We start from the raw sequence: 8,338 nt of genomic DNA, 5'->3' as shown, positions 1-8,338 counted from the left end.
CCAGGAAAAGAACTCTTGCGGGACTCGATTAGAGATGCTAGCTCTGGTAAACAATATGGACCATTTTCGCTATTACTTGGTGGGACAAAAAATTGCGCCTGAGGACTGATAATCACTCATTAGTCTGGCTAATGTCTTTTAAAGAGCCTGAAGGGCAAGTAGCCCGTTGGCTGGGCCGCTTACAGTATGATTCTGAGATACAACGTCACCCGGGGAGGTTACACAATAATGCAGACGCCTTGTCTAGAAGGCCCACACGACAACATGGGAATTGTCCATCGTGTACTGCAACAGGATTATCCCAAGTTACGGTTGTTGCTAGAGACCTTCCGGTCGGTGAAACCCCACGTGAAGTGAGAAATTGTTGGTACCCAGAAGTGGTTGCACAGGCCCAAAGAGATGATCCAGATATCAGCGTGGTACTTTGTCGTTTGTTGAAAGAGTGAAGGAAACCAGCTGTTGAGGAACTTCACGTCGATGCGCTGTGCTGCTCGTGCTGTCTGGTTCCAGTTTGAACTGTTGTTGCTACAACAGCGGGTTCTCTATATAAAGTCAGCTGCCCACACTACTCAAGCTAAACTGGGGATGATTGCACCGAAACAGTTAGTGGAGCAGGCCCTTGTCGAAGTTCATGATGGCGTTGCTGGCGCCCACCTTGGAGGAATGGAGAGTCTAATGAAGATGAAAGCTAGATTCCGGAGGCCTGGCACGACCAAAGAGGTGCATTGTTACTACGATCGATGTCTGACATGTGCCAAGTGTAAGCCAAGGGCGAAACCCAGAGCACCACTGTGGTCATTTACCTCTGGCAACCCCACGCAGCGCATCCATATTGACATTGTGGCTCCCTTGCCACGGTCTCGGAGAGGAAACCGCTACATCTTAAGAGTTCAGTGCAGTCTTACTAACAGGGCTGAGGTGTTTGCAATGTCCAACCAGCGTGCCACAACCTCGGCAAAGGTGCTTGTAAGGAACTGGATCTGCAGATCTGGTGTGCCTGACAGCATTCATAGCTATCAAGGCCGTAATTTCGAGTCTAGAACATTCTTGGAAACGTGCCAGCTGCTGAGTATTAACAAGACGCTCAGCAGTGCGTATCACCCTGAGAGCAATGGCCAAGTAGAAAATCTGCACAAAAACTTAAGGAGCATGTTGAAAGCTAGAGTTGAAGATAATCCAGCTACACAGGTTGAACACCTTGATTTCTGCCTGATGGCCTATCGCAGTAGTGTTCATTCCTCCACGGGGCATAACCCGTTCGAGCTCATGTTCGGTAGAGACATGAGGACACCTTTGGATGTAATGGTTGGCGGTGCCGAAGACAATGAGTGTTCCTACACTGATTTCGCTGCTGTAGAAGTGCACAAGTTGCGCAATACTTAACTGCTTGAGGTAGCTCAAATGGTCAAACTAGTTACACGTTTTCAACTGCACCATGAAGCTGAATTGGTTCCAATAGTTCAAATTGTCTAACTGGCTTAATCTATTCGACTGGCCAAAAACATCAAACCAGCGAAGACCGTTAACCTGACAGCAAAAAATGCAAAATCTTTCCCGATTCTTTGAAGGAGTTCAACTTGTCAAATTTGCTCAAGTGGTCTAACTGCAGAGGATGCGTAAAGCTTTATAGGTTCAATCTAGAAATCTCACAATGTAGCTAAATTTGTCGAAGTGGTTGAAATGGTCCAAGTAGCTGATATTTGTTCACCTGGTTTGGTGGTCAAACTAGTGAACAAAGTTGCGGAATCTATCGTAATTCGTTGAAGTTGTTCAAATTGTGAAAGTAACTCACAATTCTTGAAACTGCAGAGAAACTGTACAATCTAGCTGAACTGTTTCAAGTAGTTAAAATTGTCAAAGTAGCCTCCTCGATTCAACTGATTGAAAGGTCAAACCAGCAAAGACAGTCAAACTGCACAAATTGCTCATTCTATATGAATTGGTTGAGGAAGTTCAAATGGTCAAACTGACTACTGCGGGCTAATCACACATAATCATTGAAAAGTCAAACTAGTGTGGACAATCATACTCCAAAAATAGCCCAATCTATCTTAATTGGTTCACCTCCTTGAAATGGTCAAACTAGTTTAACTTCCTCAACTGCATGAAGCGCAAGATTTAACTGAGTTTTTTCATGACAAATCAGGTTAATTGCTTCGACTATTGAAATAGTCAAAGTAGCGGAAACGGTTAAACTGCACAAATTGCAGTCTCTATCCCGACTAGCTGAAGTAGGTGAAATGCTCGAACTACCTTAAATGCTTCAACTGCACAATATGCACACTCAGCTTAACAGTTTGAACTGCAGATACGGCACAATCTATCATACATGGATGGAATGGTTAAATAGTCCAACTAGGGAAGACTGGAAAAAAAAACAGCAACGAGTTAGAACTGTAAAAATTAGAAATGCAAGGAAGGCTGAAGAGAGAAGAAAAGGAAAGACAAGAAAGGATGGAGGAAAAGGACAGACAAGAAAGCGTGGAAGAGAAGGACAGACAAGAAAGGATGGAAGAAAAGGACAGACAGGAAAGGTGAAATTTGATATCACCGAGTATCTTAAGTTGGTATTTGCATTTCAGGAAGCAGACGCTGATAAGTGTCTCTTGCACTTTGAGAAAGTAGCTGGCAATGTTAAGTGGCCCACGGATTCCTGGGTAATTCAATTACAGAGTGTACTAGTCGGTAAGGGGAGGAAAAATTTAAACACAGTTATGTGTAGAGCAAGCTGCAAATTATGACACTGCTAAGGATATTATTTTAAAGGGTTCTGAAATAGTTGCCGAGGTTCAGAGACCGTGAGAAAGTCAATAGTCAGACTTATGTAGGATTTGCTAGAAGTAAGGAACAGTTATTTGATCGGTGATGTCCGAGCGTTCGTCGATGAGCAAAAGGCACAAACCTTAGAGAAAGGTGCACGACTAGCAGATGAGCTTTGGTTGAGGCACAAAGTGAACTTCATGGAAAAACCCCATCAGCTTCACACTTCACCCGCTAGAGTTCTGCCTGCTTCGGTACCACGATGGTTTGCAAAACCAGACAAGTCGGCAGAATGACGGAGGACATCCAAAGCAGAATCCTGCTAACAATTATGGGAATCGTTTCAGCTCCTCATGGTCAAGACAGAACAAGTTTGATCGAGGTAAGCCCATCAAGCCGCCGACATGTTACTTTTCCAGAAAAGCTGGTCAGCTGATTTCTAGCTGCCCGGAAAAGTGGAGAGTGGCGCCTAAGCGTGATGGTTTTCTCGCTAAGACATTGAGTTTAACTGCTGTTGGTGAAGATACACCGCCCTCCCCAAGTTCTAAGAGAGTAGACTCGAGCAAGTGCTGTGAGTGAAGTCAGTGGCCCCTGCAAATCTGTCATGGATCTTTTTCAGCCCTTCGTCCACCATGGTTCGGTGTCATTGTCAACTGATACGTCCAACTCCATACCAATCAAGATCTTGACAGGCACTGGAGCCTCGCAGTCTCTATTGCTGAGTGACACGTTGGTGTTTTCTGAGAAGTCGTCCACTTGTGAGAGTGTTCTAATAAGAGGAATCAGTTCCAAGTACACCTCGGTGCCACCGTATACACAGTATACACCAGTATACACCAATATACACCAGTATACACCAGTATACACCAGTAGTTGTCAATGCTATTGTCACCGACAAGCGTGGTTAAGAAAAGTCTCCAGAGCCAGTAGAGAGGAGAATTCTCCGTCTGTACCCATAATGTGTCGTGACGCGAGCCATAAGTAAGAAGTTAGAAACCAGAGACAAAAGAGGTAAGATTAGCTGACACCACCATCAGCCAGGTCCTTACGGGTCAGCAACCGAATCCCTCTTTCTCTCAGCCAGTATAAGTACTTTCTGAGAAAAGTTCAATGGAACAGGTCAAAAAGATGTCAACTTCTCAACTCATTGCAGAACAACACGAAGACCCGGAAGTCTCACCAATATTTTCAAGAAGTGTTAGTGAAAGCGAAGTATCTCAGAACCCCACCTGTTACTTTACGAAGAATGGAGTGCTAATGAAAACGTGGAGACCACCCCATGTTCCCACAGAAGAGGAGTGGGCTGTCCAGTACGAGATGATTGTCCCAAAGACCTACAGACCGGACGTTTTAAGCACAGCGGATGAGACCCCCTTGCCTGGCCACCTGGGTGTCAACAAAACCTGCCAGAGGTTCTTAGACCATTTGTACTGGCTCAGTCTAAGAAAACTTGTGGCGCAATACTGCAAGTCGTTTCACACTTGTTAGATGGCTTTGAGACCGAATCAGATCGTTCCAAAAGTACCGTTACAGCCACTACCAGCCCTTCAAGAGCCATCCAGCAGAAGAATCGTTGTTGATTGTTTAGAGCCACTACCTAAAAAGAGGTCTGGACACCAGTATTTGATGACCAACACGTGTGCATCCAGTAGATTTCCTGAAGCCGTGCCCTTGAGAAATATCAGTGCAAACGTCATAGTCAGAGCTTTAACCAAGCTCTTTACACCGGTAGGTCTCCCAAGTTCTATCCAGTCTGACCAAGGTTCCAATGTTGTGTGGCATATTTCAACACGTCATGCACGAGCTTGGAGTCACACAGTATATGTCAACCGCATGTCACCCTCAAAGTCAAAGAGCTCTCGAAAGATGGCACCAAACACTGAAGAACATGATGAGGATCTACTGTTTCGAAACAGAGGAAGATGGGGACGAGGGTAGCCATCTACGACTGTCTGCTGCAGCTGAGTCAGCACAGGAGTCTCTAGGATTCAGTCCATTCGAGCTTGTATTTGAGCACACTGTGAGAGGACCTATTAAACTGCTTAAAAAGAAGTTATTATCTAGCAGCACTGAGTCTACGAATCTCTTGCAGTATGATTCAGATTTTTGCAGTAAGCGTTTTAGAGCTTGTGAGTTAACTAAAGCTGATCTTAGTCCTTTCGAGATGCCTTTGAAAGAGAATTATGATGTAGATGCTGTAGAACGTGACTTCAAGTCAGGAGAAAAGGCTCTTGCATTGTTGCCAGTGCCTAGAAACAAACTTAATTGTAGACTTTTTGTTCCTTATGTCACTGAGAAGAAGCTAAATGACCTCAAGAGCTGATGTCAACATGCATCAGACAAACAGCAGCGAGCCGCCCAAGTTTGTTTCTCTCCTACTCTCATATTTTGTAGCCCAATATGTCCTGATACCTGTGGTGTGTTTTTTTTTTTTGAAAATATATATTAATTGTGAGAAATGAGTTTTTTCGTTCGACCGCTCAAATATGCAAATTTTTACCTTGAATATTACCCGAGTTGTGTGACCTCATGTAACGAGTTTGCTGGACCTCCGGTATTTCTGTCGGCATAATCCTTCGTTGTATCATTTGAAATTAATCCCCGGTCATTATTGAAGCTGGCAAAGAATTATTTCTTCTTTGGTGAATAATTTTGTCCGACATACTTTTTCTATGTCGAAAAGTGGCATCAAAACAGAGACAGTTTTAACAATGACCGACACGACAGAACCTACTGAGCTTCTAGCTTTTGAAAGACGCCTTATAGCTGATGGTTTTGCTTTTTCTTTTGGACAACACAAGTCTGTTAAAAGGGCTCTAGCTTTTGGGGTCTCGGCTTATTGGTCAAGAAATACAGTATATTGGTCTCTTCACCGCGGTGCCCATATATGATTTTCATACATCCACAATCATTATTCCATCTTAATTGGTTGACGTATTTTAATTGGTCAGACTAGCTTAAATGGTTCAACTGGACAATATCCACAACTACTTGCACAAATGCACAAACTGTACAATCTAGCTTTAATGGATCAACTGGTTAAATAATCAAACTTGGGAACACCTCATGAGGACTGATGATGTCATACACTCAACGCAGTATTCTGTCAAGTCTAAAATTAATGAATAAAAATATCTCTGCCAATTTGAAGCGGAGACCAATGAAACTTGGTACAAGTAGGCTAATACTTCTACAGGCAACACACCTAAGCCTATCAAAATTCTGTTTGCAAAGTAACTCACTCTTTCCCAGTCTCTGCCAACCAGATTTCAATAGTTTAGTAGTTTTCAGCAGGAAAAGCATTAAATAAGGCCACAAAATATCCTCTTTCTGTTAGTGGTTTTTATTGGGTTCAATACTTGTAAAGTAAAATTTGGTATTTAGTACATAATCACTATTATTATTGTACAAGCAATCGTGCATGTTGGTTTGCTCTTCGCATGGAGTTCTATGTGGTTAGTAGAAGACATGATGAATACTCTTGATGACTGTGATCTACTAGAAAAAGTTGTCAATATGACTAATGTACACGAACATAATGATGTTACAGTGTCAATAAAGTACAAGAATTCAGGGCTATTCCTCTTTTTTTTCCAATCAACATCTTATCATCTTAAACTGTGGCATTTAGTACCTCAAACCCTCTTGTATTGAGTACCCTGTATATCCAAGGGATTGAAAGTTTTATACATGAAAGTTTGGGAGAACTCGAAAAAGCTGTGGAAAACTTGTCTGTGGGCTCATACTCCTACTGTATTTCTCTTTTTTTTTAGAACTTGCATTATGTATTATAAAGCTCAATTAAGTTTTCTGATTAAAGCGTTGTGTTGTTTAATTCTTTAGATAGACTGTTCTGCAGTTGATTGTACCCCAAAGGATTTGTGTTCTAAAAAAAACAGGACGCAGGACAGTTTAGAAAGAGAAAACAAAAATTGCAAATTGGTTGGAGAAATAATGAAAGAGAAACAAGCAAAATAGAAAATCAACTCATCTGAGTACAAGTCTAAGTCCAAGTGCAAGTGTACCTGAAGAGACAAGTTCAACAACAAGAGCTCCCAAAACCAGAATTACGTTGGGACTGATGCAACTCAACAAGAGTAAGAACAAGTTTGTCTCAGTAAGGTATGCTAGGGGAGGTGGCAGCCACACTTAAGATGTGCCACTCACTGCCACAAAACAAGAGTTGATTGAGATGGGTAAAGATGTCTTTTTGCAGAAGGTGTTGCACCCATAGTAAAAACTTCTGATTTTACTTTTCATCTGGCTAATTTTACAGGAAAAGCTATAAATAAACTTTGAGACAGTGATGGGCATGAACAGCCCTTCACCATTCAAGAATATTTCGAAACTTACAAGTTGACAAGAGTTAGCTATATCTTACATGTGAAGATTCTGATGATAAAGAGGTCATGGCCAATGTCTTTGGGCCTTAAACGAGCAACAGTCAGTCATCCAGAGCGCCTCAAAACAAATGCAAGGCCTGGCGTCATCACTTACACACTCAAGTTGAAAATGAAAGAAAATTGTGGCAAAACCTAAAAAAGGAACAGTATGAAGAGTTCTGAAAAAGCCTTGAACCGGATAGAAAAAAGCAAGCAGCTTTAGTTGGAGAAATTGAAAAACTCTCCAAATTGGAGGAATTGTGGCCCATAAAGGCTTCAAAAGTTCCTGCTGAACCAGAAAGTGGTTCTACCCGTGTGCTAATGGTTGCACAACATCCTTTCCAGGGAAGAGAAACGCAGTTTTTTTTCAGCAGCGGAAAAGATGGTGGCTGTCTATGATTGATTAGGCTCCTTAGATCTACACCCTGAACATTTCAGTTTACAATTCCACCCTGAAACTACTATATCACCTTTGGATATGAAGATGTGGTCACGTATATGAGGGCTTTGGATGAATCACTCTTCATGGGCACAAGTTCCCCAGAGATCAGTTTCATACATTTTGGTGCTTGTACTAGTCATGATGTAATTGCCACTCATGACAAAGATTGTGAAAACTTATCGCTGCTGGCCATTGATCCAGTTACTGAAACTTTGCCTCAGCAGCTTATGGAACTGGATGAAGAAAGGTATCTGTATTATACTGCATATTATAATAGCCAGTGAGGCTGATATGAACATGCTTTTACCAAAGGAAATTTGAAAGATTTCAGTAAAGAGACCTCAAGTTTTGGATCCTTGTTAATGGTATGTTATTTCCTAATTGTAGATCCACGCTGCAGCAGCAACCTAGAAGCCAGCCAAAAGGTAAGTATACATTATTGGTGATACAAAATGTCCAAATTGGGCCTGTAGACAGGTTCCATGGTCAAAATAGCCTGAAAATAGCCTCCCGCTTGAAAGATGATATGATGTCACTGTTTAAGAACAGAGATTAGTTGGATTGCGTTTCTTCTTTCAGAATTATCAATGAAAGAGAAAAGTTTGAAGAGGGTGTAGGTTTGGGTGTAGCAAGAATTGTCGTTGTTACGTTTTGGCAACAATTGTTTGCAGCTACCATGGTCAGTGACAAAGAAAAGTTACCATGTATTCACCACGACTTTCAAAAAAGCGAATGGACGGCAATAGGAAGAGTG

The sequence above is a fragment of the Pocillopora verrucosa genome, chromosome 7 (assembly GCF_036669915.1).
Source record: "Pocillopora verrucosa isolate sample1 chromosome 7, ASM3666991v2, whole genome shotgun sequence".
Taxonomy (NCBI): domain Eukaryota; kingdom Metazoa; phylum Cnidaria; class Anthozoa; order Scleractinia; family Pocilloporidae; genus Pocillopora; species Pocillopora verrucosa.
Note: the sequence above shows the minus strand (reverse complement) of the source record.